The sequence below is a fragment of the Schistocerca nitens genome, chromosome 4, assembly GCF_023898315.1.
Source record: "Schistocerca nitens isolate TAMUIC-IGC-003100 chromosome 4, iqSchNite1.1, whole genome shotgun sequence".
Taxonomy (NCBI): Eukaryota; Metazoa; Arthropoda; class Insecta; order Orthoptera; family Acrididae; genus Schistocerca; species Schistocerca nitens.
In genome coordinates, this window is record NC_064617.1 from 49,787,940 (window position 1) to 49,810,235 (window position 22,296).

Sequence of the window (22,296 nt, forward strand, 5' to 3'; positions counted from 1 at the left end):
AAATGTCAGCCAGTAATGCTAGAATGACAGCTGAATTAAAATCTGATATAATTGAGGTAAATAACAGGATTGTGACCAGTCAAACTAATTTTAATAAACGATTGGAGGTAATGGACGATACCTTCAAGGCTGGTTGCAATAAGTTGAAAGAGTATCTAGACAGTTTGAATTGTAAAATTGATTACAATCATGAGGATATTAAGAAAAAGGTTGCTCAACAGTTTTCTGAAATGTATAAAACAGTTAAATCCGAAGTTGCTGAGGTTCGCAAAGACTTCCAAATGGAAGATGCGATGCTGGTGCACAAGTTAACAGAAAAGATCGAGGCGGAATCTGAACTGTGCTCAGATAGATTTAAAGATGTTAATATAAAAGTAAACATATGTCAAGCAGACATAGATGCAATCAAAACTGATACTACTCATATTGTACAAAGAGTAGATAATGTTGAAATGAAAGTAGAAAATATCAGTACTAACATTGCTAACCTTGAGAGTAAAGTAGCTTCAGTAGCTTCTGGTAATGGTAGTATACAACAAGTTGTAGCTGCAAACGCCGCTTTCATCGGGTGTCGGCAGTTCTTGCGGTTCGATCCAGATAAAAATATCCACCCGCTAGATTTCTGGAACGATTTTGAAGATGTGATTCCACCGACTTGGTCTGAACGAGAGAAAATCTCATTTATTAGAAGCCATTTAGCAGGTGACGCCATGCGTTGGTCAGCTGATGTTATGTTAAAGTGTAAAACATTAGCGGAATTTAAAACAGCTTTTATTAATGAGTATTGGTCTAGCAATAAGCAAAATTAAGTGTTGAGAGAATTTTGGAGTGGAAAACGCTTCAATGCAGGCAAGGAATCAATTAAAGAGTTTGCTAGTTCATGGATCTCACGTTTGTCACATTTGGCGGAAAAGCTAAAACCGGAAATGATTATACTAGGTCTTGAAGCCAAACTGCCATGGTATTGGCAAACTAGAATTATATCTGCCCCTAGAGACAATCTGGATCGTTTCATTGAATATCTGGAACGTGTAGAACGTGTTGCTGCCAATGAGGAGCAAGCACGTAATAACAGAAATGCTAATAACAATAGTAGTAATTTTAGGAACGACCAAAATGGCAATGTAAACATCAGAACAGTAGGTGTTCGCCATCCTAAGGGAGGTAGGAATTGGAGAAATAATTATCAGAACCAACAATGGCGTCCATGGGATAATAATTTTGTTCCAAACAGAAATATGCCTGTAAACAACAGTACGGAAAGCAATGCTATGCCAGCTAACTATAATGAAACTACAGGAAACAGCAGTAGGCCGAGGCAGGAAAACTAGTTCCCGTCTATGAAGACACTGGCGCTCACCAGGCGGTTACTTTTCCTAAGCCAGTAGTTAAGGGAATTGGTAAGACAGATCAGAATACTCAAACTGAACATGTGGATGAAGAGTCGGTAGCACCTAAGGATACAACAGAAATATTAGATCACTCACAGTATTTGATAGGTACCGTCTTAGAAACGCTTTCTAAGTGGGAAGAGAAAGAGAAGGCGCAGCAGTGTAATGGTAAGGAAGAGCTACAAAATATTGAATTGTCAGGTGAAGAAGCAGAAGAAATTCATGCTTATTTACGATGAGAATGATGTGCTCTTATCTAAAGTGCCAATGCAGGATGTTGATAATATACTAATAGATTTAGGACAGGAGGTAAGTGAGAATGTAGAGGGTAGCCTGTTGGGGGTCGATGAATCCAGTAGCTGTGACCAGTTGTCACTTGAGAAGGAAACCGACGATAATGGTGAAAGTGGTTTAGCTGTAACTAATGATATGCCCGGTCTGGAGGCGCAGAATTGCCCAGGCTACAGTAATTTGGGTCATGTTCAGCAAACTAAATGTAATGAAGTCGTGCGGTGTTTCGATTTAAAATTAATAGACCGACTGGAAAAGGCAGCTGAAAATGTAATTCAGGAAACCCCTACACACTGTGACCTAAATGTAATGAAGACAGATGTTGATCACTTTAGTTGGAGACAAATCCAAAAGGAACTATTAGATGAATTTGAGGAACCACCTGTACAACCTAGAATAAGCCACCCTATAATAATAGTGAATATGTTGGGTATCAATGTACGTTGTCTCTTAGACAGTAGAAGTGAGGTGAGTGCAATATCTCAGTCCTTCTTTGATGCATTACCAGGTAAAGACAAGCTTACAGTAATGAGAGTATCAGGACTAAGAATAATTGGTGCTACTGGCAAGGTGTCAAAAACGGTAAAGCAAGAAGCTTTACTGCCCTTTAACATTAATGGTAATTTAATTGATCATCCATGTTTAATTGTAAACAATCTCAGTATTGAGGTTTTAATTGGCATAGATTTCTTGTCAAAATATCAGAGTATTGTTGACTTTGAAAGAAGCCAGTTAAAAATGGTCTTGCCAATAACAGGAGTAATTACAGTCCCTTTTAGTGATAAACATGTAGTAACTGATGATGAAACTTGGGAGCTGCCTATACGAGTTCTGAAAAATCGGAGGTATTGGGACGAAGGTGTTAATCTTAGTACAAGTAAGCTAAACACAGAAGAAGAAGAAGCAATTATTGTGGACAAAATGGAAGCTAAATTGCAGGAAATCGATAAAATTTCCGCCATTCAGAAGGAAGAACTGATACAGGTTCTAAAAAGGTATCATAAAGTATTTTCAGATCGACGTGGTGGGGTCAAAGGTTATGAATGAATGCTGTAGGGAGGAGGTTGTTCTGTAACCTCTACACAGTGTGGCAGCTGTGCAGTCCCAGCTGTGTGAGATCTTCTTTCCTTTTCAGGTCTCACTCACTCTTCATCTTTCCTATCCACAAACATTTTGATCTCTACTTCCCAATACGAAAATTTTTCGTCATGGCTATCAAGCCATGAGCTCTGTAACCATTCTATCTACCGATTAGTGAAGAACAAAACCTGATATGACAAACCTAATAGTGACAAACAACAGAGAAGTATGATGTAATTAAGGTACAAATGTATTTGAGTAACAATTATGTATAGAACCCTGGTAAAATAGTAAGTACAAAGTGTTGTTTTATTGGAAATGGTCCCATAATAATAATTTAAAAGGAAGTACAAATTCATGTACGAGCAGGATCTGAAGTGGTAGTGAAACCTAGTGTATGCATTAGAGCTAACTAAGAAATAGTAAGAGAGAGTGCTTAGTGTTATGAAAAATATGCAGATAATTTGTAAGAATAAACTCACCTTGTGCAGCAAGGAATGGCAGTGTAATAGAATTGAGCAGTGTTTGTGGTTGAGGCGTGAAGGACACGTCCCTGAAGTGTTTATAAGGTTGGAGCTGGCCATCATTTGGTGTAGTGTGTGACAGGATACACCTACACGTATTGAGGTTATGAGTTGGAGGCGTGAATGCGACCATAGGTACCCTTATGTTAGATGAGACAGAGAAGCCCATGGCGTCCTATAGGTTTAAGGAAATTAGCATTACACTCGTCCATAATTACTTGATGCACTTTAGTGGTAGGTTCGAGAGAGACTACCTGTGGTTTCAGCGTCCGATCGAGTGGAAATGGATTGCCACGTGGGCAAACTGATCAGCTGCAATACACTAAAGATATGAAATAAATGTGCTATCCTATGCTTTAAATTTTAATAGAGTGAGTGTTAAATAAGTACATACACTAGCAAAGTAAATAAGTAACATAATGGCAGACGTAAAACATTATTTTAGCTCAGCATAAATACACTTCAAAGTAAGTAAGTACCTAATTGCAGATGTGGAACTGACAACAGCAGAGGACCAATAAGTGGATTTAGTAGTCAACTAATCGTAGTGTGTTTTGAACACTCAGAACTGTACTATTACCAAAAGTTACTCACATGTACAAGGAAGCTGAGAAAATAATTACTAATCAAATGTACTCATACTATTTCTAAGAATAAGGTAATCAAAGATGAGTCAGTTAAGTGCTTAAAATACAAATGTATCAGGAATGTACCGAGCATTGGTTCAGTGTTCCGACACAGAGATGATAAATTCAGATTAAATAAGATTTATGATTGTATGCCTTGAGCATAAATTTTCTCTAGTAAGTGACTAACGGCGTTTTGAGCCATTTGTTTACCGATTTTATGACAGTTAAGTAACCGTAAGAGTAAAATTGAAAATTTCTGTTAACTTTGTTCCAGAAAAATATTGAAGGATTAAATGTATATATCCCCATTTCATTGTGACCCACCCATAGATATTAAGTGAACAGAGTCTCAGGCACTCTTTTTGTTTGTTCTACAGGACAAACCAGATAATGGCAGCCTGGTAGCTGCGTGAAAGCGTGGAGTGACTTGGACACAACTCACAGTGACCCCTCCCCTTTCCCCATGTAATTTAGAGTGATCGAGAAGGACGCACACCATAGCAACTTCCCTTCCTCTACCCTTGTGACTGGAAGTGTAGGACGCCAGCCAAAGCGGCTACAACCACGTGTGTAAAATTTAGTTGTGAAATTTTCTTTCAGGTTTAGAAAAGACTGCTAAGAGATAATCATCTGTTTATGTATCATGTTATTTTCTTTGAATTTGTGTATGTAAAAATGTATTTAATGGATCTAAGATTTTCATAATTTTTCATTTGTATGTGTTTGTTTGTCTAAGGCAATATGTATGCCAAAATATTTCATTGACTTTGCTTAAAAATTTTAGTAATGACATTGTTTAAAAGGCAGTGAACATGCCCACAATTTAAATAATTAATGTAGGTAATCAGTTTTCTTTAATGTGTCTACGTGTTTACATTTCAGTTTTGATTTTTCATAGGAAGTTAAACTGTACTCTTGCTTCCCTTTTTGTAATTAATTTTTTTTTTATTCATTAACATTCAAAAACAAAAAATTTAAGTAGAGGGTGATGTAGGGAAGCAACCCACTCACGCTGTAGTAAATTCACATCAGTTTCCATTGTGTGCCAGCCAGTCTGCTGTAACTAGCTCTGACGTCATAAATGTTGCGCAATACCTTAAAAATCAAGCAAATGACCTAAAACTTTTCTGGCATGTTAGAAGTAATACCAAATTAATATGTGTTAAATATCAGTTCGATAACTTCAGCCATTTCCGAAATTTGGACGTTTTTCTGAAAAAATCATTGGCGCAATAGAAAAGAGCTAGAGACTTCAAAATTTATATTTAGATTCATCTTTCATAATGATTTAATAAAAACAGTACTTTGGATTTCACAAATTAAGATTTTAGTGGAAATTCATGATTTTCTGGTTTTCGTCTCAAAACTGAAGGAAGCAAGATAGATTAAGTAGGCTAAGAAATAAGGCTAGGATGTTTAGATTTAAATAGGTTGGAGGTCCGCTATGACTATGAAGATGTGAAAAGTTTCTTTTGAATACCTATAAAATTATAGCGATAGCGGATCTCAAAAGGGACAGTTCAGAGCTCATCTGCTGCGTGCAGTGCAATTAAATTAATTCTCTCGCCCAAAATACTTAACTTAGCCACGTCAAAATTTTATTATCAATACTTACCTGCGTGCTGAATGCACAGTTAAATTAAGAGTTTCATCGGCCATCAGCAAGAGAAGCTATAATTTATTATGTAACTTGAAGTGGTGCGTTACTAGCCCAGCGGCTAGTCGGGACAGCCGATTTTATCAGGCGTTCCCTTAGCCGTCCGCACCGCGGCTTTATATATATGAGCGCTGCGTGAGGAAGCAAGGCCCCAGTTTTCTCCAGACGCTGAATCACTCGCCATCTGTGTCGGCAGTCGCGTCACGTCGGTATCACTGCTACTAACAGCCTCGGATGCCGTATTCAGTTACTCGAGATGCGCGTAACCATGAAATCATTTCAAGTGATTTTCATTATCTAGCTTCAGTTTGCGTATTGTCGTATTTTCACGTGCCGTCGCGGGACAGACATTCTACCAAATATTTAGCGTGGCGTTTGATGAAATATTCTCATCAAATTATGGCGAGCATTCTTTTTAACATTTAATTCGGACATTTATAGTTGCATCAGCGCATTAGACTCTGAACTGCTCTGTTAGTTAGATTGTAGGGATACTTGTGTTTTTATTTGTGACTTTGAGAATATACTCAACTATTTTGGAAAATCGTTTTTGATTAGAAATCCTGGACAATCTCCTAATTCCTCAGAGCTATAAGCTGCAGCTATAATATTATTCTCAGATGAAGTGGGCACTAGGAACTCTAATTACAGGCTTCACGTTTTGTTAAATCACTTTCTGGGTGCCTAAAAAGTAAATAGAGAGCCAGTGTTGAGAACGGCGAAAGACAGCATTAACAACATTCTAATAGCCAGAAACTGATTCAACAAACAAACTTTTTAAACAGCAAACGATTACTTTTCAATCCTAACAAAACTCGCCGCCCCACAATTCCTTTAAGAGGAGCTGTTATAACAAAAGCACGAGTAGCTCCTCAGTTCAACATCCACCAGGAGAAGGCAAATTAAATCTGCACCTCACTACACATTTATTTTAAGACACCCAAAAATGAGACGGTAACAAATACATGGCGTAAGCGCTGATATTCGTATCGGTGAGTCAGAATGGTGTTATGAACAACATTACGTCCTGATTAAATGATAGCTGTTAGTAGTATTATGTTTTTAGGTTGGTTAGTACCTCTAAACGCATCCCTCTGCGCGGCAGCTCAGTCGTTGAAGTTAGGACGCACAGGCGCCAAGCATTTAGCCTACACTGACAGGTTGTGTGGGACCAAATTGCTGAGGCCATTGGTCTCTAGTCTTACTCACTGCTTAACCTAACTTAAAGTAACTTACGCTAAGGACAACACACACACCCATGCCCGAGGCAGGACTCGAACCTCCGACGGGAGGAGGCGCACGAACTGCAGCAAGGCGCCCAAGACGGCGGGGATACACCGCTCGGCTATGCTGACAGGTGTATTCCACTTAGTGATGCAGAAAACATCAAGTCATAAGGTTTGTGACATGTCTGTGGGAAGAATGTTCGATGCAGAGAGGAAACAAGCATCACACTCATGTGTGTATATCTTAGGTTCAAAAATGGTTCTGAGCACTATGGGACTCAACTGCTGAGGTCATAAGTCCCCTAGAACTTAGAACTACTTAAACCTAACTAACCTAAGGACAACACAAACATCCATGCCCGAGGCAGGATTCGAACCTGCGACCGTAGCGGTCGCGCGGTTCCAGACTGTAGCGCCAGAACCGCTCGGCCACCAGCGGCCGGCTGTATATCTTAGGGTACCACATATAAAAGTATCTGCACTTACATCCTGTAGATAATTGCTAACGTGAACACCTGATCGATAATAGAACATACCTGGAGAAAAATAAAGACAGATTTATTTACCACATTTCTCTATAACTTTACATACTTTTTTCCAAATAATAGCATATGATTCAGGAAATACCACTAGTACGAAGAGCGTTTCTCTTTTCATTCAATGACGCTAACTGAACTAATGAATTCGGTCATCCTAGATTTCTGACAGTCATTCGACGCCATAAAACAAAGTCGGCTGACAGCTAAAATAGCACGACATTTCGGCTGGGCAACTGCCAGCCGTCTTCAGGTGAGCCGAACGAGGACTGAAGAAGACGTACTGCGCTCCGTCTTACATAGTGCGTTGCAGTCGCGGCGATAGAAGGGCCACACTGCCCATCGACAGCGCCCTCGCTGGTGGAACTGCAATACTCAGCTGCCGTCGGTATTGTCACTGGCCGCAGCTATCGATGTCTTCTAACGTCTTCGTCTCGAGCAAATTTCTTAGATGACGGGATTCCATGCGTTATTCAATAGGTAACCACTGTCACGGTCCATTACATTTCCCGCAATGCGTATTTCAACGGATTCTTTGATAATGGAGTCCCAAAGAGTTTGTTGCTGTGGCTAAAATCGAAGTTTTTTCTTACTCCATTGAATGTCCGTTGGAAATACAATATTCCGCAAGTGCAGACTTACTGGGTTGCAGTAGGCGAGTGCAACGTTGATGTTCTGTTCAACGCTCTTCCACTGTACGCGTTGTCTGTCCTATACAGGCCATACCACATTGACCACGATATTTTGTAAATTCCGTCCTTCCGCAGTAACAAATCATCCTTCACCGATCCCAGCAAATCCGAAATCTTAGAAGGCGGACGAAAAACCACTTTCACATGAAAATTATGAAGAATCCTCGCTATATTGAAGGAGATATTTCCAACGAAGAGAAGAAAAGCTAGTGACTTGGCTGGCGCGTTCTCCTCTTTAGCCACTTCCCGATTCCTGGCTCTAGTTGAGAAGTCCCTGTTAATTTGCCAGGTAGAGTATCCAACGTCTCTGAACACCGTCCTTAAATGTGGAAGTCCCTTAGGCAAATTCTCTGCAGGCCACACCGTATGTGCCCTGTGCTCAAGGGTTTTTCGTCCACCTTCTAAGGTTTCGGATTTGCTGGGATCGGTGAAGGATGATTTGTTACTATGAAATGTGGGAATTTACAAAATACTGTGTCAGTGTGGCATGGCCTATATAGGACAGACAACGTTCACAGTGGAAGAGCGTTGAACAGAACATCAACGTTGCACTCGCCTACTGCAACCCAGTAAGTCTGCACTTGCGGAACATTGTATTTCTAACGGACATTCAATGGAGTGCGACAAAACTTCCATTTTGGCCACAGCAACAACTTTTTGGGACTCCATTATCAAAGAATCCGTTGAAATACGCATTGCGGGAAAAGTAATGGACCGTGGCAGTGGTTACCAATTGAATAACGCATGGAATCCCATCACCTAAGAAATTTGCTCGAGACGAAGACGCCAGAATCTTTCGATAGCTGCGGCCAGCCACAATACCGACGGCAGCTGAGTACTGCAGTTCCACCAGCGAGGGCGCTGTCGCTGGGCGGTGTGACCCTTGTGCCTCCGAGACAGCAACGCATGCGCGGCAGTACTATCAGCGCACGCTGCTTACCTGAAGATGGCTGGCAGTTTTCCAGCCGAAATAGCATGCAATGAAGTTTACGACGACCGGCTGAAAGCCCGAAATCTTTTTGAACAGTTGATTAGCCGGGAAAATTTCTAATTTTACAGCTAACATAGGTCACATTATAAGTGTTAACAAACACATGATTGAATTACAGTATTTTCGATTTACAGATTCCAGTGCAATATACTGGACGTTAACTAATCGTCAAAAAGTAAACTCTTATCTTGTATGCCACTTGGATGTATTGTAAAACATGTAATGATGTGAACAATGATTTATTAGTTAGCGATACATTTTTCGGGTAGAATCAGCGCCCATCTGCTACACTGACAACGCCCTTGAAATGTGAATAAACGCAAGGTAATGCGAGCGTGAAAGAGAAGAAGCCTTCTATCATCATATTTCGAGAATATTTTGAGATTTCAGGAGCCTATCACACAGCTCCGATACGCAGCGGTAATAACACAAAACGACATGAACTAAGACAAGGTTGTATAAATCAGTGCTGTGGAGACGAATTGTAAATCTGAGTTATTCCTGTAAGTTTTCTGAGAGGTAATGTGCATTTGTAAACTAAACAGCTTCCACTACGCTAGTGTGACCCATTCGAGGATATTTCTCTAGCGTTTGAAGTGTTCATCGAACAGCCACGACAGAAAATATCATGTTAATTTACTGGTCCGCTGCTGCAATTGTTGAACCTCTGTGCAGCACATACCGAAATATACGTGACATGTTCAGCAAATTAAATAGAAATTTAAAGAACGTCGTAGTAAACAATCAGAAAATGGTGGATGAACAATACCTTATTCGCAATTGGGTTCATTCATTGAGATCGTTATCTAGCAACATAAAATGCCATTGTAGCACTTGTAGCATCTACTTTACTGGAATCCGGAACATAATACGAGTTCCACATTGTCTGTCTTAAGTCTTCCAGGGGAAACAAAAATTTTATTTTCAGTATTGCGCGTTATTATTGACCGAGTTTAAAAACTTAGATGCTCGCAACTACTCACTAGGAGGTATGCTGTTCGGCGTGTCGCGGAAGTCATCAGGCGCCGACGCCACCCAGCACCACAGCCCAGCCACGCCGCGGGCTGCAGCGAGCGCAGCCCCTGTGACTCTGCGACTGCACAGTTCAGTGAGCCGGGAAACGTGCAGTTCAGCCCGCAGAGGGCCTTCGTCTTCACCAAACACGAGAACAGGTGGAAGGCACCACTGCAGCTGGGGTGGTCCTTGCTGCGGACCTTTTGCTGTATCAGCTGTGTCACGTGCGACCAATTAAGTGCAAATATACCTCCGCCATATAGTACATAGGACCACGCCGGCTCCAGGCCAGCCAACGGATGTCTCCTCCACGTACCCAGCACCGACTACAAGCTGCCTTCGCCTCCAGTGAACACCGCTAAGTTCGGCGACGTGCTCGGGGGAACTGTTTGTAGCAATCGTTAGTAAAGCACTCTCTTGGTGAGATTGAAAGAACTTTGAATTTATTCCGGTCTTGTCGCAACGTTAAACTTCATTCTGTTCCGACTTACGCCTCCCAGTGGGAGCATGGACTTCGGGTTTCCCGACGGTTCGATCAAGTGGGAAGACTGTATAATATCATAGAAAATATCTTTGAGGTGTTCCAATAATAGAAGGACTGTGTTACCAAGCATTCAGTGAACTTTCCGTTTAGTCTAAGATTTTCTACCAGATAACTGACATTTTTGCACTTTGTTGCTTTCTTGAACTTTAGTATCTGTCAAAGGAGCCCGTTTGTATTAAGTTGGGGAAAATCATTTTGTTAATAAATGGAGATAGAACCTTATTCTTATGTTTCCTTCTGGGATTGTTCCGAGCCTGGAACACTTCACTCTTATGCTAAAAGCGTAACACAATATGACATCTACTAAATTTCTAAATTATGTTTTTGTGCTCAGGCAGTGCAAATCACGAGGGTCAAATGCCCAGACTTTATTCATCCAGTATTTGATAATGAGCACAGTTAAGAACTTCTAACAAACTTTACACATAATTTTAAATCTTTAAAAACTGATATCTCTGCTCCACATAATGATAAAAGGAAAAAAGTTCACCCCTCACAACATTTTCGCTGCTCACGGAGTACAGCTTGAGGATCGGACATGACGTTTTAATTTATTACAAATGGTTCAAATGGCACTGAGCACTATGGTACTTAACTTCTGAGGTCATCAGTCCCCTATAACTTAGAACTACTTAAACTTAACTAACCTAAGGACATCACATACATCCCACCCCGAGGCAGGATCCGAACCGGCGTTCATAGGGGTCACGCGGTTCGAGACTGAAGCGCCTAGAACCGCTCGGCCACAACAGCCCGCTAATTTATTACATCGTCACTACCGATTCTATTTACAACACAGTTTATGTACACTATGCATACATATGACTGAATGTACCTCCAATATTACATTATTGTACGATAAATAGCTCAGGAGATATTGCGTCATACACATTTAGATGCGTCAAAAACTAGCTTCTGCTTAACCTGTTCAGACCCTCTAGCTACAGTTGTCTACAATAACTTTTACTGTGTCCTGCCTGCAACAGAAGTTATTTTTCCCAATGGAAACTCAAGTACACATCTGTGAATGTTCAACCTTTTTGTCATTCGTAAATGCTGCCAACTCTTCGGCATCACTGTGAAAATATCAGAAAGTCAGTGCAGCAGTGTGCAGAAGCTTCTGACCACCAGAATACACGGATGCGGCTGGTTCGCTGTATCTCACTGCATAATTAAATGTTGTTAATTAGTTATCTTAGTCCATAAAATGAAGCCAAGTGTACAAAGTATGCTTTGAAAATGGGTACATATTTTCATATAGATGTTGCATCTAAAATCAGTGCCTAAGAGCATTACCATATAAATAAAAAATTTTCTTCCGCCAGTAAATTTCGAGTCTGAAAGGGTAAATACGGAGGTTGAGTTAACTTGAGTATATTCATCCAGCATTTAATAAAGAGAAGACTTAGTGGATTCAATCAGTCTTTAAGCATAATTTCAAACTTTGCCAAACTTTTTCTCCGCTTACATGCTCAATGTCAAATATTTAACACATTAACACTTGTAAAGTAATCAGACATGTGAAGCTGTTTTATAGGTTTGTGGTCGGTTCTTTAGGAAATCTGGGGTTTACTAATATACGAGGGCTATCCACAAAGCACATTACGTTTTGGAATTAAAAATAAATAAAGTATTGGAATTTTTTTTATTATATACCGATGAAAGCCGCATTGAAATACTACTTTTCTACATAGTTTCCATTTAAATTAAGGCACTTATCGTAGCGATGGACGAGCTTGGAAATTCTTTCGTCGTAAAATTCGGCCGCCTGCGCCTTCAACCACGTGGTTACCTCTTCTTGAAGCTGTGCGTCGTCATCAAAACGCTGCATAGCCAACCACTTCTTCATTGCTGGGAATAAGTGGAAGTCGCTCGGTGCCAGGACGGGACTGTACGGCGGATGTGGAAACAACTTCCACTTAAAAGATTCGAGAACTTCACAAGTGGCATTTGCCGTGTGGGCCCCGGCGTTGTCGTGAATCAGCAAGATCTTTGAGCCCAACTTTCCCCTGCGCTTGTTTTGTATTGCTCTTCTGAGGTTGTGCACAGTTTGGCAATACCTTTGAGAGTTTATTGTAGTGTCTCTTTCCAGGAAATCCACAAAAATCACACCTTTTCTCCCCCAAAAGACAGTCATTACGTGGTTAAAGGCACAGGCGGCCGAATTTTACGACGAAGGAATTTCCGAGTTCGTCCATCGCTACGATAAGTGCCTTAATTTAAATGGCAACTATGTAGAAAAGTAGTATTTAAGTGTGGCTTTCATCTGTATATAATTTTAAAAAATTTCCAATACTTTATTTATTTTTAATTCCAAAACGTAATGTACTTTGTGGATAGCCCTCGTATAATAACATCGCTTCAGTTACAATATTAGAACTACCTGAGCATTGTATAATTCAAACAGCATTTTCAGTGTTGTCGTCATAATATTTTTTCAGTTGAATTAGGCGTTGTTCTAACCATAATGCACTATATACGCCTCATACAAAAAAAAGACTATGGCACAAGTTGGAAGAAAGCAGAGGTCACTGCTGTCTACAAGGACAGCAAACGAGATACACAATATTGTGGACATCCACCTGCTGTTGAGTTTTAGAAGGTATTTTGAATTCAAACGTAATGACGTATCCGCTACAGAAGGAGCTCCTCCGTGCCACCAACGGGGAATCAAGGCAGTTACGTAGACTTCACTTCCGTAAAGCATATGACACACTATTACACACACTCTATCGAAATTATGATCGTATGGGCTTTCAAGTGGGGGTTTGTGACTCGACTGAGAATTTCTTCGTAAGGACAATGAACCATGTTGTCTTGGAGAGTCATCGACAGATGTAGATGTAACTCCATACATCGGCTAGGGATGTGTGCTGAGATCCTAGTCGTTACACTGCAAAATGCAAAAGTCGTGCGCAGAAGTTCGGCATGGGAGGTGCTCGGTTCCTATTTGAGCTAGGAACATGGGGTAAAAGGTATTGCTTTAACCTCAGCAGCCATTTGCATAGCCATTCGAACATCAGTCTTTCTGTAGCAAGGTCTAAGCGACGAACTGGTACTGGTGCCCAGACAAATTGTATGATCGATTATTCCATTTGCAAAAAATGTTACTTGGACTGAAATTTGTTGGGTCTTGTGATTTGAGTTTTTTTTGCTATGCAAGGAACGAGGCGAAGTTGGAGAATGTACATGAGCAAAATGTTCAAATCGGGATCATGTTCCGTGGCCTGTGCAATTTTCTTATAGTTAAGCAGAAACGACTGCAGCAATTCAGAATCCTGAACATCGATGTGACAAGAAGATGCAGAAGAAGCGTCAAAGTCTGTATCAGGGCCAGACAAGCAGCTGATAAGGATCACAACTAGCTGTCCTTGTAGCACTCTCTGCTAGGCCGTGCTATGCTCCGTAAATACGTTCCACTAATGGCCGCTAATGTCCGTATTCTGAGCCGATCTGAGCGGTCTTTTTTTTTTATAGTGTGTAGTGTGGACTGAAGAGATCATCCTTGATGACTTATTCTTCTAGGATGGGATGTAAGGATAAAAGGAAAACACTTTATTTATTACACATTCAGTTAGGCTTGGGCACGCAATGGGTCCTTTAGCCTGCTGTCTTTGGTGATGTCTATCTCCTGTGGAGGGTGAAATGTGTCAAGCTGTTATGTGTGACTGCTTCCTCGTGTTATGACAGATTGCCTATGGGGGGTGAAACGTTATTGGCTTCGGTACTTCATACTTGTGCCATCTTGCAGGGTTTACCGTTCGTGCCGATTCTAATTGTCGAACTTCGTCCCTAAGGGCATCGATCTTGTCAAAAACTCATAGAGCCTTGTCATGGACCTTCTCTTGTATAGTGGTCTCGTGGAGTGCGGTGCGGATGTCGACGTTTCATGTCCACCATGGAGCACCTGTGATCCATCGATAGCAAATGTTTTGCAGCGCTTGGAGTTTGTTGTAGTTGGGGACGCACGTGGTTCCCCACGAGGTGGAGCCATACAACATTGTGGGTTCCACCGTTGCCTTATACAATTGGAGTTTAGTCTTAGGGTTGAGATCCTTACTCTTCAGGAACGGAATCAATGACCTGGCCATCTTCTGGGCTGCCGTCTTCTTGTCGTCAATATGCTGCGTAAAGAGTAATTTTTTGTCAAGGTAGACACCGAGATACTTCACTCCCGGCGACCATGGGATAAATTGGTCAGTTACTTGGAGTCTGTCATTCAGAACTGGTTTCCTCCGTGTGAACAGACTCTGAGCGGTCGAGGTTAGCAGGAGCGGCGCTCATACTCACTCCTTGCAGAGGTCGCGGTCCTTGCCAGCGGGCTATTAGCTAACGTTTCCTCACCGCCTTCTCTAGTCTTGCGTTCTTCCTCTTCGTTCCGGCGCTTGTGGTTATGGCAGAAGAAAATTAATACTCAGCTAATGGCACCATTTGTTTGTTCACTGTTCAGATTTTACGTGAAAAGGCAGTTTGTTTGTTCATGTATTTAAAGCTTTTTCGATGACCATGTAGAAAATCAAATTACAAAATTGCTACAAGAATTATTGTCAGAAAAACCGATTGTATTTTATTGCGTTTCCTTCAAAAACTATTTTACTCTCTCGTAGATAATTTATTTTCAGACAAAACAAGCTGAAGTTCATCAATTTTCATATGGGGTCGAAAAGTCGCATTTTGTTGTTTATACATTGTTTCGCTCTTCTTCTTATTTCAGCCAAGAGTACTCATACTTAATTCAGATTGGTTGTTAAACAATTTTGCGCCATAATTATTCACTTAATTTTTCTAATGGCGGTTGCTTAATTTTCAGTTTTTTTTGTTGCGTACATTAAATTAACAGTGACAAGAATTTTAAGATCAGAGACAAGAAGATGTATGCTTTTCGACAGTTTATTATTCGTTGCTTGACTCATTCACCTTGCGATATGGTAAGCATTTACGTAAGTTTACTAGTATGAAACGTCTGTGTCATAAGTTTATCGATGTAATGTACACTAAAGTCACAGAAGTAATGGAATACTGGCATCCACATATACAGGTAGCGGTGGTATTACGTACAAAAGGTATAAAAGGCAATGTATTGACGGAGCTGTGATTTCCACTCAGGTAGTTCTTGTGAACAGGTTTCTGACGTCATTGTGGTTGCACGACGGGAATTGAAAAACTTTGAATGCGGAATGGTACTTGACGCTAGACACAAGAAACATTTCATTTCTCCAATTGTTAAGGAATTCAATATTCTGAGATATATAGTGTCAAGAGCGTGCTGAGAATAACAAGTTTCAGGTATCGCCTCTCACCACAGGTCACGCAGTGGACCACAGTCTCCATTTAACGACCGAGAGCAGCGGTGTTCGCTTAGAGCTGACAGTGATAATAGAACAGCAACACTGTCTGAAATAACCGCAGAAATCAGTGTGGGGCATACGACGAATGTATCCGTTAGGACAGTGTGGCGAAATCTGGCGTTATCGGGCAATGGCAGCAGACAGCTGACACGGGTGTCTTTGCTAACACAACGACATCGCCTGCAACGCCTCTCCTGTGCTCCTGATCGTATCAGTTGGACCCTAGACGCATGGAAAACCGTGACCTGCTCAAATTTCAGTTGGTAAGACCTCATGGTAGGGTTAGAGAGTGGCGCAGTCGCCACGAAACCATAGCTCCAAGTTCTCAAGAAGGCACTGTGCAGGCTGGTGGTGGCTCCTTAAGGTTGTAGGCTGTGTTTACGCAAGATGGACTGGGTCCTCTGGTCCATCTGAACCGGTCATTGACTGGAAATGTCTATGTTCAGCTACTTGGAGGCCACTTGCAGCCACTCACTGACTTCATATCTGCAAACAACGAAATCCTGTCCCCGGACCACAGTAGTTCACGACTTGTTTGAAGAATGTTCTGGACAATTAGGTTGAAAGTTTTAGCTGCGCAGATGATGTGACATGAATTCCATCCAACATTTAACATAAATGAGATGTCTGTCTGTGCCCAACATCCTGCATGAGCAACACTTCGGTGACACAGGCATCTTGGCCCAGCATTTCTACACGGGACATCCTATGACTTGCTGAGTTCATGCCACGTTGAGTTGCTGCACTACGGAGGGCAAAAGATGTTCTGACACCATTTGAAGAGGTATTCAATGACTTTATCACCTCAGTGTAAAATATTTACATACATTATTAACATAAAATGTAACATTTCGTTCGGTATCGTATTTATGTTTGTTATATTGTGCACTGTATTAAGTATGTATGGTTGTTTTCCATATGTTTTCGTACGCACTCTCATTTATAGCTGTATATGAACAAAATGTGTTTAACTATAAAACATAAATTTTAAAAAAATTAAAATGTTTTTAAAACAAAAATAACAGAATAACAGAAATAATAAAAACTCAATGTCTGAAAAAAGCTACATTGGTTGCTAGGCTATTGTAGTCTAATTTCAAAATTATGATAGAGTAAACGTTGGGAACCAGCATGAACAAGCTCCTACGAATGAGCTCCTATCATAGCACTAAAAAAGGCGAACATGTCCGTGCAGAGTTGGGAAAGTGAAAGAAGGTAACTAGGTTTCCGACCCTTCTGTCAGCTTCAAAGACATTTTCTTGGTATATTCGTGCTCTTTTACGAGTTAATCCTGCTTCCTCAACACAGTGACCTTTCTTAGATCCATCGCCCGATACATATACGGTGATGGGTGTAAGAACAAATAGATACAAATTTATGTGCTTATAGAGAATGGGATACATCTACGATAGGAAGTATCTGAGACTTGGGGTTTTTTCTATAATAAGAGGTATCCTAGAGCGGGGATGCATGCATCCTAAACTTTAACGACACGTTGTGGAATGCTTCATAACATGACAAATGCCATGCTGTATGGCCTGATGACATGTGTCATCTTATACGACATGAAATCATGTATCATGTTACTTTAAATACCATGATGTTTTTATCACATGACATTGGTACTAACACTAACAAGTGAAAAAGCGCGAATATGGCAAGATGCTTTGATTTGTCTTTGAAACTGCCAAATCAGTCGGAAAGCTAGTTACCCTCTTTTGCTTCTCAAACTCGGCTCAGGAAATATTCGTCTTTTTGTGCTGTGAAAGAGACATTTTTCATTTTTCATTCATGTTTCATATTAATGACCTGTCAGACAACGTTATTCGTAACCTCAGACTTTCACAAGATGGTACATTTATCAATAATTAAGTAATGCCCAGGAAATGCTACGTAAATATTCAGTCAGATCTTGATAAAATTACAAAGTAATGTAAAGATTGGTAACTTGATTTAAATGTTCCTTTGACTAAAATAAACACTGAGCCTCGCTGACTCGATGAGTCTGCAAGACACAATCGAGCTGCAACCCACAGAGATGCAGAGGAGTGCCTCACACAGACAGCATCCCAGGGTGCTCCTGAGAGCTACAACACCAGAATACTTTCCTGGATTTTGGCGAGATCAATGTGTAGTTTTTTTTTTTTTTTGGTGGGGGAGGAAGGGGAAAAAGGGGAAAATAGGGGTCTTCGTTTATGGTAATACACAGTCAAATCGCCAGCAAGTTATTTTACAGATACACAAACACAAGATCGTTTACACCACACATACATAATTTCATCTTGATCCACCTTGCGACGTCCACGAGTCCTCAGAACAAAAGCCACTGAAGAGTACAAATTTGATGTGCCACATCCTTACCGAAAACTTCACCAACATTAAAAGCACGGTAAGTGAAAACGAAGGTTATTGAAAATTCTGACGCCACCAATACTCTCAATACTTCCACACCGTACAACAGCCAAGACAAGCCACTCAGTACAACGACTAAATTCTGAATTTACCATCCATTTCTATCTACAAAAACACAAGGACCTTCCAAAACAGCATGCGAAGCAATTCCTTTGACCTTCACTTTGTCTTTCTTGTTGGCCCCAGTAGTTGTTTCAGTATTATCATTGGCCTTGTAAACAGTATCGCGTGAGCGCAGGACACACCTAAAACGGTGCATTTGTACCTCTCAGGGCCACCCTGGGATTCTCCCTGCGTGAGACATCCGTCTTCGTTTCTGTGAGTCGCAGCTCGATTGCGTAGCCCAACGCAGAGGTCTACAGCCGTTCGCGGTTGTGCGGGTTGCCTATTGCGGTTGCCCTGCGACGGCACTGGTTGCACATGCCTCCGGGGGCGACTGTTCGCGCTGATGCGGGATGTTGAGATTTTGATGAGGTCGCTATAGGCTATTTAAACGCGCGATATCTATGTGCGCCAGTAGTTTGGATCGGTCTGCTGCACAGGCAACTGCTTTGAACGACTCACGAGATGTGTAGTTTTAGGCGGGTTCGGTGCTCAAGCGCTACTGTTTACAAGGCCACTGGTAATACCAAAACCACTATCGGGGCCACGGAAAAAAAAGGTGAAAAATACTGCTCCGCATGCTGTTTTGGATGGTCCACGTGTTTTTGCAAGTGATATTAGGAATTTTTCTAGTAAAGGATGATAAATTTGGTCATGGAACTGGGCGGCTTACCGTGGCTATAGTTCTGTATCGATATATTGGAATATTGGTGACCAGCAAGAATCAGTGTCGCCTGGACCACCTACGAAGATGTCCAGCGTAGCTCTGGATTAAACTATAAAAAAATCGGTAACGCTATGCTGTCTGTAATAATGTTGCTTTATTTCTCCTACCGGTTTCGGTTCTGCACCAGCATCAACGGCTTCTGTACAACACACATATGTTGACAAACTGGTAATGCCAAACGAAATAAGAAAAACAGCAACAATCGTCATAATATTTTTAGCTTGTTACAATTTTCGATTTTACATTATCTTGGCAATTGTGGTTTCCTATAATAATTTACTTTAAAGCATGTATGACATGTGATATATCTGTGATAATTTTCGTAAGTATTTTGATCCATTTAACATTTTTTTCCATTTTCCTTACTTCGTTTGGCATTGTCACAGTGTCCACATTTGTATGTTCTACAGATGCCACTGATGATAGATTAAAACCGAAACCGGGAGAATAGTAAAATTACATTATTACAGACAGCACAGTGTTATACCTTCAGTATATCATCTTGACCATGAACAAAAATGCTCAAATGTATCCGAGTGCTCTGAATTTTTTGAACTATGTTCAAACCTATCTACTCAAAAAATACGTAAAGAGAGTAACTTGCAGTATTTTTAGCTGTGCTTTAAAGTATCGGAACACTGTGAAATTTTTGTACCAATTTATTATTTATCCAAAATGTCTGTTGAGGGTTAACTTGCAGCATTTGCACATCTAAAAATACTTTACATGACACTCAAATGAAACAACTAATCACCATACAGTCATCTTGCCTGTACTCATAAGTATTCGAACACACTCAATTTTTTGGTCATTTTCAATAGTATTTATCCAAATAATTACATAAAGCAGCACTTGTGTACGTCGTCAGTTCGATTTTTTAACTATTAATGGTATATAGGACAACAGAGCGTGAAATTAATATATTTTCACATTGAAATAATGCTTCTCAAGTGTCACAATGGAAACACGCAGGTATCAGCAAGGCTGTACTCGCTGACAGTGTTTTGATTATTCTGACAAGTCTTGTCTTGTGGGAATGCAAGGCTCGACTCTCTGTAGTATGACACACATGATGCGTCGCACAACTCACATTGACACTATTGCTGATCTATCTTACAGCTTAGTGTTTACTTGTCACTGAGAATTGACAAATTAAACAATGATAAAAAAATTCCATGTCTAAATTTTTCTCTAAAACCGATATCGAAGCCAGTCAAACATTATAGTGATCTCATGCTACGGTATTAGCTTCATCTTCCAGTTCAAAACGTTTGTCATCTTTTGCTGTCTCATTGTGGGAACTACATGCCACTTCGGTGAAACATCATAGTCAGCGGTATACCACAGTAGCACATAGTATTCATTAACTTCTACACAGTTCATCTATCTTATTTCTTCAAAAACCCGCGCGCGCTAAGTAGCCGCGCGGTCAGGGGGGGGGGGGGTGGGGGAAGGGGGGGGGGGCTTGCCACGGTTCGCGCGGCGGTCTCTGTCTGAGGTTCGAGTCCTCCATCGGACATGGCTGTAGGTGTTGTCCTTAGCGTAAGTTAGTTAAAGTTAGATTAAGTAGTGTGTAGCCCTAGGGACCGATGACCTCAGCAGTTTGGTCTCATAGAAACTTACAACAGATTTCCAAATTTTCTTCAAAACCATCAACATCATAAACAGCTTAAAAACCTAAATATATACAATCAACCTCTACAGATTTCCTCTTATCGCTTCAAAACTATTAACATCACAACACAGCAAAAAAATCGAAATACGTACCAGTACCATCTATCAAATGTTAAATTTCTTAGGTACACGTAAGTAGAATGAAAGTTAACTTCCTCCAAGCTCATATTTCTACAGGTTCAGAGCTCCATGTTGGTATATACTGTAGCTTACCTACATCTATTCTTTCGTTGATCATTTTCGATTCTAAATTGCCGAAAAAATGTTGTCAAATGAAAATGCAATTCTAGTTCCTGCAATAAACTTTGATATGCTTCCAAATTGTCTTTGAATCTGTCTGTAAGTATAACATCTCTGAAATGTATCGGTAATTTCGTAAATGATATAATTTTGAGTTCAGATGGACTATAAGGATTTCACAAATATTGGCTCTTTCGCATCTTGTATACCAAATAACGTATGGGGCTTGGAAATTCTGACCGATCGAGGTTTTTGAGCATAATGGCTGCATGTTTTACGCGATCTGATGTAGCCTGCCACCAGTCTGCAGATTAGAATGCGTGATAGAATTGTCCCTAAGTTTGAGGTTCTCTCGCGTTAGAGTGCGTCATTGTAGCTCGTTCATGTCCTGAGTATTCACGCATGACTTCTAATTTGTAGCCAAGTAATCAACTAGGTGTTAATTAAATTTCAAATGCTTGTAGCCAAGCTTGAGGATGAATTTCATTACCAAAATTTCGAAACTCTTTAAATTTTCTAACAGGAAATGCTTGTAGCCGAAACAATCATTCTTCTATATACTGAAATGTTCTTTGTTGCACCATATTGGCTACCTGGTATCTTGTCAACAGAAGTAATTTTCTTCCTTAGGATAGTCCCCTAAACGCCATGAGTTTCCACATTCAGCTTCATTGTCTGAATGAGAATGATCGAAATCATCTTATCTCGAGTAACTTTTCTTTCGATGTGTGTGTTTCGAAGCTTCTTGTGTTTCTGAAAAATGACCTAGTAAATTATTAAGTGGTTGTTGTGACTTAACAATTCAGAGAGAATCTCCATCTGACTACGAAATCATATATCACCTAAAACATTGCATCCAAATAATTATTGAAGTGGTGAAGGAGTGGTAAATCTTACTTCTGAATGCAACCCACGTGAGCAGATAATTTTACTTGATACTGTCTCGACAATCACATTTGTTAAGCCGAAACAATAAAGAAGAACCTCTGCTAAAGCTTTCCGTTTTTCAAACACATAATATGTTATGCACAAGCAGGCAGTGGAGCAATAACATTACCTGAAAATCTTCACACTTCTCAAATTAAACTTAACCGAATGATATTTCAAAAATTAAACGTCCTCTGTACCTTTATCCGTTTCCTGTGTTAACAGATTTCAGGCCCGCTCAGTAGTGTGATGAACACGCGACTCACCCACCAACTTGTGTTTTACTGTATG